At 34.5% G+C, this 7966-nt stretch overlaps 1 non-coding gene across 1 annotated transcript; it reads left to right on the forward strand.

Moving 5' to 3' along the window:
• Window positions 1-7543: 7543 nt before the first annotated feature.
• LOC143639553 (U2 spliceosomal RNA) lies at window positions 7544-7741 on the forward strand. The gene has a single exon (XR_013154707.1). It is a non-coding gene; the product is annotated as a U2 spliceosomal RNA (small nuclear RNA).
• The last annotated feature ends 225 nt before the right edge of the window (window positions 7742-7966 follow it).

Below are 7966 nucleotides of genomic sequence, written 5' to 3' on the forward strand. Positions count from 1 at the left end.
TTCACCAGCAGGTCTCACTTCAGCGGAATTTTGCTAGAAGTTTCTCAGCAGGTAGAATCTGAACGTATTCATGCGTCTCTCTGACCCCGTTATTGAGGAGGTACTGAAAGCGCTGCCTCCCCACCCGCCGCCCAATCTTTCCTCCTTTAAGTTTCTATTATCTATATTTTGGACAGTGATATAAAGCTGATTAACACGAGACATAAAGGCCACTTGAACATGGACACTTTGTTTTTTGGTAAGAATAACAACTGTAATGGATTGAAACATATATGTTTGATTCATATGCGCATTCTTTTTTAGAAAAAGTAAAGCTCACCTTCAAACCTTCTCTAAATGTATTAGAGAACTAACAGATATTTTGAAAACTGGAATATAAAGGACTAAAATCCTAGCTTTTACCCTATCTTTTCTACATTATAAAGCATGTAATAACAATAATCAAATAATTTATAACTGGAAGTTCCTCTTTAAAGAGTGTTTTAGATGGTATATGAAGAAGGAATGATAGAATTAGGAATTAGAATATAGCAGAGAGGTGACGTCACCAGAATTCAGCCGACGGGATTCCTTCCCAGTGGAATAGAATTAGAAGAAGGAATGATAGAATATAATTATATACAAGATATAATTATACAAGAGTAGTGTTATAACCTCTAATAAAATAATGGATGTGGACAATGGTTATCAGTGACTGCTAACATCACCAAAAGAGAAAAACAGCCTTTGTTAGCCTCTTAATGGATGATCACAGCATTACCTATTGAAGATTATTGCCAAAAAATGTCTAAACTGAACATGATCTAGACTTTAATAATCTATTTACAGTAAAAACAAGGAAAAGAGGAACATGGGTAACATCATGGAATACAATTAGCAAAATCTAGACTATAAAAGACAATGGGACAACCAGTCTAGTTCATTCAACAAAAATATTATAATGCTAAAAAGGGGAAATGGGGAAACAAAAGAGACAAAAAGGTAAACCAATTGCTATGAAGTCAACACCACAACATAAAATATAATACAATCAGGGAAATTAGAATAATGTCTGAATAGTTGAGAATATTAAGGAATTATTTTTGCTAATTTTTACATGTGATATTGGTATTGTCTTTTTTGGAAGTACATACTGATGGACATGATAGGAAGCTGTAGATTTGTTTCAAAGTGATAGAATAGTATAGGTCAGTGGATAGAACAATGGGAGAAACAATATTGGCATGAGCTATTGACTGAAGCTAGGTGATACAGTCACTATATGCATCACCAAATCATGATCAACAGGATTAATTCTCCTGACTAAACAAATGAAGAAGCAAATATGAGTAATAGAACACAGAGAGGATAAGCAATGTCTAAATTTCTTCAAAGATTACTAGTCTGCTTCAAATTTGTGAGTCATATGATTTAAAATGCAGTTTATTTTTTATTTTAATATCATGAATTAGAACTGAGAACTTTCATAGAAAATTTGAATTTGGCAATGAACTACACAATCCTAAATGTCTGGACTTGTTAGAAAAGTTGACATTTTCAATTGTAATGTTTACGCATGAGTCATCTCTCTTATTAGAGTCCACTGTTTAATCTGTAGTAGCCAAGGCTTTTGATAAGTTATATATGCTGTAGGTTGTATGCTCTATTTCTTGGTAAGTAATGATGGGTGTTAGCACAAACACTGCTCATTTGTCATCTTTCACTAAGCTAAAACTTTTTTGTGCAGATGGCACACAAGTCTATTCTTTTATCCCTGACCTTCTTGGTCCTATCAGCAATCTCTTCCTTGACTCTTTTACTGTCATCTCAAATAGAAGCTACCAAAATCACATTCGTCTTATTTCTTCTGAAGTGCTTCTCTCTTGACAAAGCCTAACACCCGATGACCCTATCTCAGGAAGTACTTTTTGTGTTTGTCTTTCTTTGGCTATGACTGCAAGTCATCTGGGGAACTGTTTACAGTTTCAGATACTGCCAGTGACCACTGAGAAGGAAGAAAACTATCTTTCTTTGAATTCTGTGGAGATACAGATGTTTTAGATTCTAGAAGATGGGAAAGGAGGGCCTCATTGAATGCTTTACTTTTATTGACACAAAGATCTCTACTCTTTACTTCTTATTTCTGGGTAGCTGGTGAATTGACTTCAGTGGTGTCCAATTAGGTGTATAATTTTATGGCATATAGTAAGTGTCTATAGTTTTTTATAGTTTTATTTAATAGAAGAGTAAAAGTCACCAAAACATACTTGGGAGTTAGATAGTTTTGAATTCAGTGTAATAATTTATGCAATTAATAGATAAATCTGTGCCATCCTCCAAACAAAGATTAATTGAATTCATTTCGATAACATTATTCCTCAGATTTCTCTTTGTTATGTGCTAGCACATTTAATAATAGACATTAATAATGCCTTGGATTTGTGAAGCAGTACTGTATTGAAACCATTCACATTGATGCTATCTCATTTTATAAGGTAGGCAAAGCAATTATTTGAGAAATTAAGAAATTTTGATCTGATGAGGTCAGAAGACTCACAAAGTTACTACCAGAGTTAAGGAATGTTCTTTATGTATCCTCCCACCTTCCCCACCTCCTAATTCCCTTACTCCCTCCCCCAGCCTCCTAGACCTTGATTCTCACTTCACCATTCAAAAGACCAGGTTTTTGTTTCATTGATCTTTGTTTGCTCGCAAAAGCATCCATTTGTTATCTCACACTACTGTAGATTGAATGTATGTGCCCTCTACCAAATTCATGTGTTGAAATCCTAACATCCGAGGTGATGATGGTATTAGAATGTATATGGACCTTAAGGAGATTATTAGATCATGAGGGAAGAGCTCTTATGAATGGGAATATTAACTTTACAAACCCACTACTGAATATATACCTAAAGGAAATGAACTGTGTATGTCAAAGAGACATCTGCAATTACATGTTAATTGGAAACTCATTTATAATAGGCAATAAGTGGAATCGACCTAAATGTCCATCATTGTATGAATGGATAGAGAAAATGTGGTATACAGATACAATGAAATACTATCCAGCTATGAAAAAGCATGAGATTCTGTCATTTGCAGCAATGTAGATGAAACTGGAAAATGTTATGTTAAGTGAAATAAGTCATGTGCAGAAAGAAAAATACTGCATGTTCTAAATTAAATGTGTAAGCTAAAAATTTGATCTCAGAAGTAGAGAGTGAAATAGTGATTATCACAGCCGAGGAAGGATATGGAAGAGGGATATGGAGAAAGAATGGTTAATGGATACGAGGGTGCAATTAGATAGGAGGAATAATTTCTAATGTTCCATAGCTCAATATAGACTAATTATGGCTGTCTACAATTAATTGTGCACTTCAAAATAACTAATAGAGATAATTTTGAATGCTCCTATCACAAAGAAATTATAAATGTCAGGAGTCATGGATATGCCATTTATCCTTCTATGTTCATTCCACATGGTATACGTGTATTAAAATATTACATTTTACCCAATAAATGTGTGTCATTATTATGTGTTAATTAAAAATGAAAAAAATATTTTAAAAAACAGATTCTAGAAAGCCCCCTCACCCTTTATTGTGTGAGTACACAAGAAGAAGATTGCCTTCTGTGAAATAGGAAGCAGGACCCTATTTAGGACCCTCCTAAATCTTCTAGTACATTAATCTTAGATTTCCCAGTCCCCAGAACTGTGAGAAATAAATTTCTGTTGCTTATAAGCCACTCTATATATAGTGTTGTTTGAGCAGCCAAATGGACTAACATACACAGTTTTTGTGGCTCAACTGAATCCTTTGCTTAGAGACTACAGATCACAAATTTGTAATCAAGGTGTCAGCTGGAGCTATGGTCTTGTCTGATGCTTGGGAACCTCTTAAAGCTCATCCAGTTTACAGACAGAATCCAGTTCCTTGAAATTGTAGCACTCATGGAAGATTTCATCATCTTTGAAGGTAGCAGGAAACTGTCTCTCGAGTGCTTTACCTTCTTTTAATAACTCCCCCAATTAAGTCAGACCCACTCAAGATTGGCTTCTTTTTATTAACTCAAAATTGACTGATTAATACTCTAATTACAGGTGTGAAATTTCATACTCATGGAGAGGAAATTATATGGGGCACGAATACCAGGAAGTCAGAATCTTGGGGACCTTCTTATATCTCTGCCAACTACAACCTGTATTTGATTAACTGTGAGAAGTTAAAGAAGAACTAAATAAATGGAGAGAAATACCATGTTCATGGGTTGAAGGACACAATATTGGTAAGATTTCAATAATTTTGAAATTGGTTTATATATTCACTACAATACAAATTAAAACTCCAATAGGCTCTTTTGTAGATATTGATGCTTGGGAACCTCTCAAAGCTCATCCAGTTTACAGACAGAGTCCAATTCCTTGATTCTGTCTGATTCTAAAGCGATATGGAAATGTAAAGGAAATAGAATAGCAGACATACCCTTGAAAAAAGAAGCTCAAAGTTAGAGGAGTAAAACTATTTAATTTAAAATCTTATAAAGACAATGTGGTATTGACATCAACATAGTGAAATGAATCAATGAAATAAAATAGAGATGCAAGAACTGGGCCCACACATATGTGAACACAGGCCCATGTCTAAGTGAGAAGTGGTGACATTGCATTGTTAGATAAGCATGTGGGATGTGATGTATAATGGTATAGCTACTACCATACCCACCTATGGTGACATCCATAATAAATATTGCTTCTAGTATTTGTTCAATTTTCCAAGGTTTCTTGAGTGAAAGTGGGCTTCTCACTGATGGTGTTTAGAATTCTTTCAGTAGACTCCAAAAGCTGGCTCTTTCAATATTTTCAAAGCTTCTCTTTTAAAGAAAATGGGGATAAATGTTCTCCATAATGGGTTGAAAATGGAATCATTAGTTACTGCTCATCAGATGCTTCTGGCACTCCAACTTCTTAGCACTTATTAGGATTGTCTTCTTGGCCCTCTTGTGGTTAGGTCAGGCTACGTGATTAATTCCAGGCTATAAGATGAGCTGGAAGCAATAAGTATTCTGGGCTGGAACATTAAATAATTAATGTGAAACTTCTGCCAAAAAAACTTGCAGTGATCCAGGTTGTAATCCCTTTATCAATCGAGGTCTCAGAGTGAAGACCACATGGAATGGAGCCCCCTGCCAACCTGCAAAGGTTATGAAGCATATGTGAGAAATAAACTTTTGTTGTTTCAAGCCACTGAATTTTGGGGCGATTTTTTTGGTCAAGCATTATCTAACCTAGCCTAGTTTCTGATATAGAAGCCATATGAAAGGTACTACCTAGCATCATATTAAAAAATATTCTTTTTGCAGTTCAAATAAAGGTCCCAGAACAGAGACAAATCATCTTGACTTGGTTCTGGCTAACTGTGAGTTCTCTGTCCATCTATGCACTCCTTTTTGAACTTGAAGAAGTCTTTGTCTTGCTGGGATTTAAATCTTGGATTCCAGGACGTGGCTGTCAGTTCTAAAAATTTATATCCAGCATCCATTCCATAAGGCCAAGTAGATCTTCATGCAACCAGAACAACCCACGTAGCCTGCCAGTGAAAACCAGAATTTAAGAGGTAGGCTACACTGTATACTCTCCTCTCTTTTCCATTCTATACTGAATTTCTGTAATTATTTTCCTTTTTTCCAGTTACCTTTGCTATTCATTCTCCCTTTTATACTTTTCATCTTGATCACCTTCTTCTAACATTCCACACTGAAGACATCTGGTTACTTATTATTAGACTCTCATACCCTTCTTTTGTTAGTTGACTACCCTTTTCTTTATTTAGATTAAATTTGGTATTCTCATTTTAAGGCCCTTTCAGACTTAAAGTTAATTTTGTCTGTGTCCCTGGCCTAAAGAAGTAATATACAAAATTTCCTAGAATAAGAAAATATAGAGAGAATGCTACATAGTCATAACAGCTACCCCATACACAGTATTGTACTTATTATATACCAGGAGCTTTGCTAACCTCTTTAGTATCTATTAACTCATTTAGGTATAATAAGTTCTATTTTGCAAATGAGGTAACAAACACAAGGAAATATATGACTTGCTTAAAGTCACACAACTTATAAGTGGCAGAGCCAGAATTAGAAACCAGGCTGTGTGGCTCTAGAGCCCATGTTTTAATCATTGTATTATTTTGCTTCTCTCTGTATGCAGAGGGTTTTCTGTCATGAGTCAGTAAATGATCGTCCTTAGGCCATATGTAACTTGCTGTTCACTTGTGTAAATTAAATTTTATCAGAACACAGATACTCTTACTTGTTTAATATTGTCCATGGCTGCTTCCATGCTACAAGAACAGAGTTGAATATTTGGGATGATGGCTACATGGCCCTCAAAACCTAAAATATTTACTATCTGACACCTGTTCTAAAGGATAAATAGGGATGTTCCAGACAAAATGCTCTTAGCAAAAGAAATAGCATGCAAAAATGTAAGGGACATCCATCCTTAGGGTTTTTCCAGCACCTGCACTGTAAGTTTTTTTAAAGGGATACATTTTCTCTTCATGGCAAGAATGCCTTAAGTAAATGCTGGTTGAAAACATTTGTCTAGTTTGTTCACACATAAAGGTATTAATAATGGTCACTGTATTTATTTTTTTGTGTTACCTGGCATTACCAATTACAATCATATGGGTCAGGAACAAAGAAGGGTAATGAGTATTCCAATGAACAAAATATATTATAAATTCACACTGTCAAGTTTTTAATTACATTATATTTATTCAACAAAGTATTTGTTGATAAGTTGTACATTTTGCATTCAAATGTGGTTGAGAATAGGAAATTATCCTAATGAATCTGATGCCTTGTCAAAATGAAAAATTAGTCCATGAGTTTCCGGTGATTGTGGTAAGAAGTTCAGAACACATACGCATATTCTCTCCCCACACCTCCGATTTCTCTTACTAGAACTTGGTCCTCCCCAACAAACACATTCACAAACACATTTTAATAATTGATGTTTTATTTATTCTCATTCCAAAGATGAATATTTTACTGGCAACAAATTAAAATATAAATAGGATCTAATGGATGTACCACAAATGGCTTTCTTGCCTTAGAATTGAGGTGAGTCACAAGAGACAGTCTCATTGCTTATTCGGTTCTCAGATTTCATTGTTTGCAGTAGTAGAAAGGAATGATCTTGTGACATAATCAGTTCACATGGCTTTGATATTCAGTAAAAGGGGAAACTGTTACCTGAAATAATTGTTTTAATACAGAAGGAAACATTTGTGAGTATTAAAAACTCTTTAATGTCAATTATGTGCTACATTCAAGTTAAGAAAATATAATTTACCAAGGTGGACTCAATATAGAAAACTTGGTCAGAATTATAAAATAAAAATAATTGAACCACAGACAAAATTTACCCCATCTTCCACATGCAAAAATATCAGGCCAAGATTATTTTTCAGGGTAATATCTATGAAATATCCTAAGACCATACAATTCTTATCTTATACAAACTAATGTAGGAAATAGAGAAAGAATGAACATTGCTTCTCATCCTTTTGGCTAAGATCAAGTGGAATATCAGATCTTAGCGGTTTAATATCTGAGACATCTGCTGAGGAGAAGTATTTTAAATGGATTTTCAGAGCAGGGAGATGGAATGGGAGCTTTTTCTGTCAACACCACCACACATTGACCTAATATTGCATATTGCAGCATCTCTAGGAATGGTGTACCAGAAAAAAAAGGAACATACACAACAACTTTTATTTGTGAAACTGATTTGGCAACAAACCCAACTTCAACAAACTAACTTGTCCATATTAGCCTCATGAAATAATGGAATGAAAGAATAGCTTAACATTAGAAATGATTAATATGTTATGTTGAGCTATGTGAAATTGCCCTTTTCATGATTACAAAAAGTCTTATATCAGCAATTTTAGATGGCTCAACCTGATAATTC

This window comes from Callospermophilus lateralis, chromosome X (genome assembly GCF_048772815.1).
Source record: "Callospermophilus lateralis isolate mCalLat2 chromosome X, mCalLat2.hap1, whole genome shotgun sequence".
Classification (NCBI taxonomy): Eukaryota; Metazoa; Chordata; class Mammalia; order Rodentia; family Sciuridae; genus Callospermophilus; species Callospermophilus lateralis.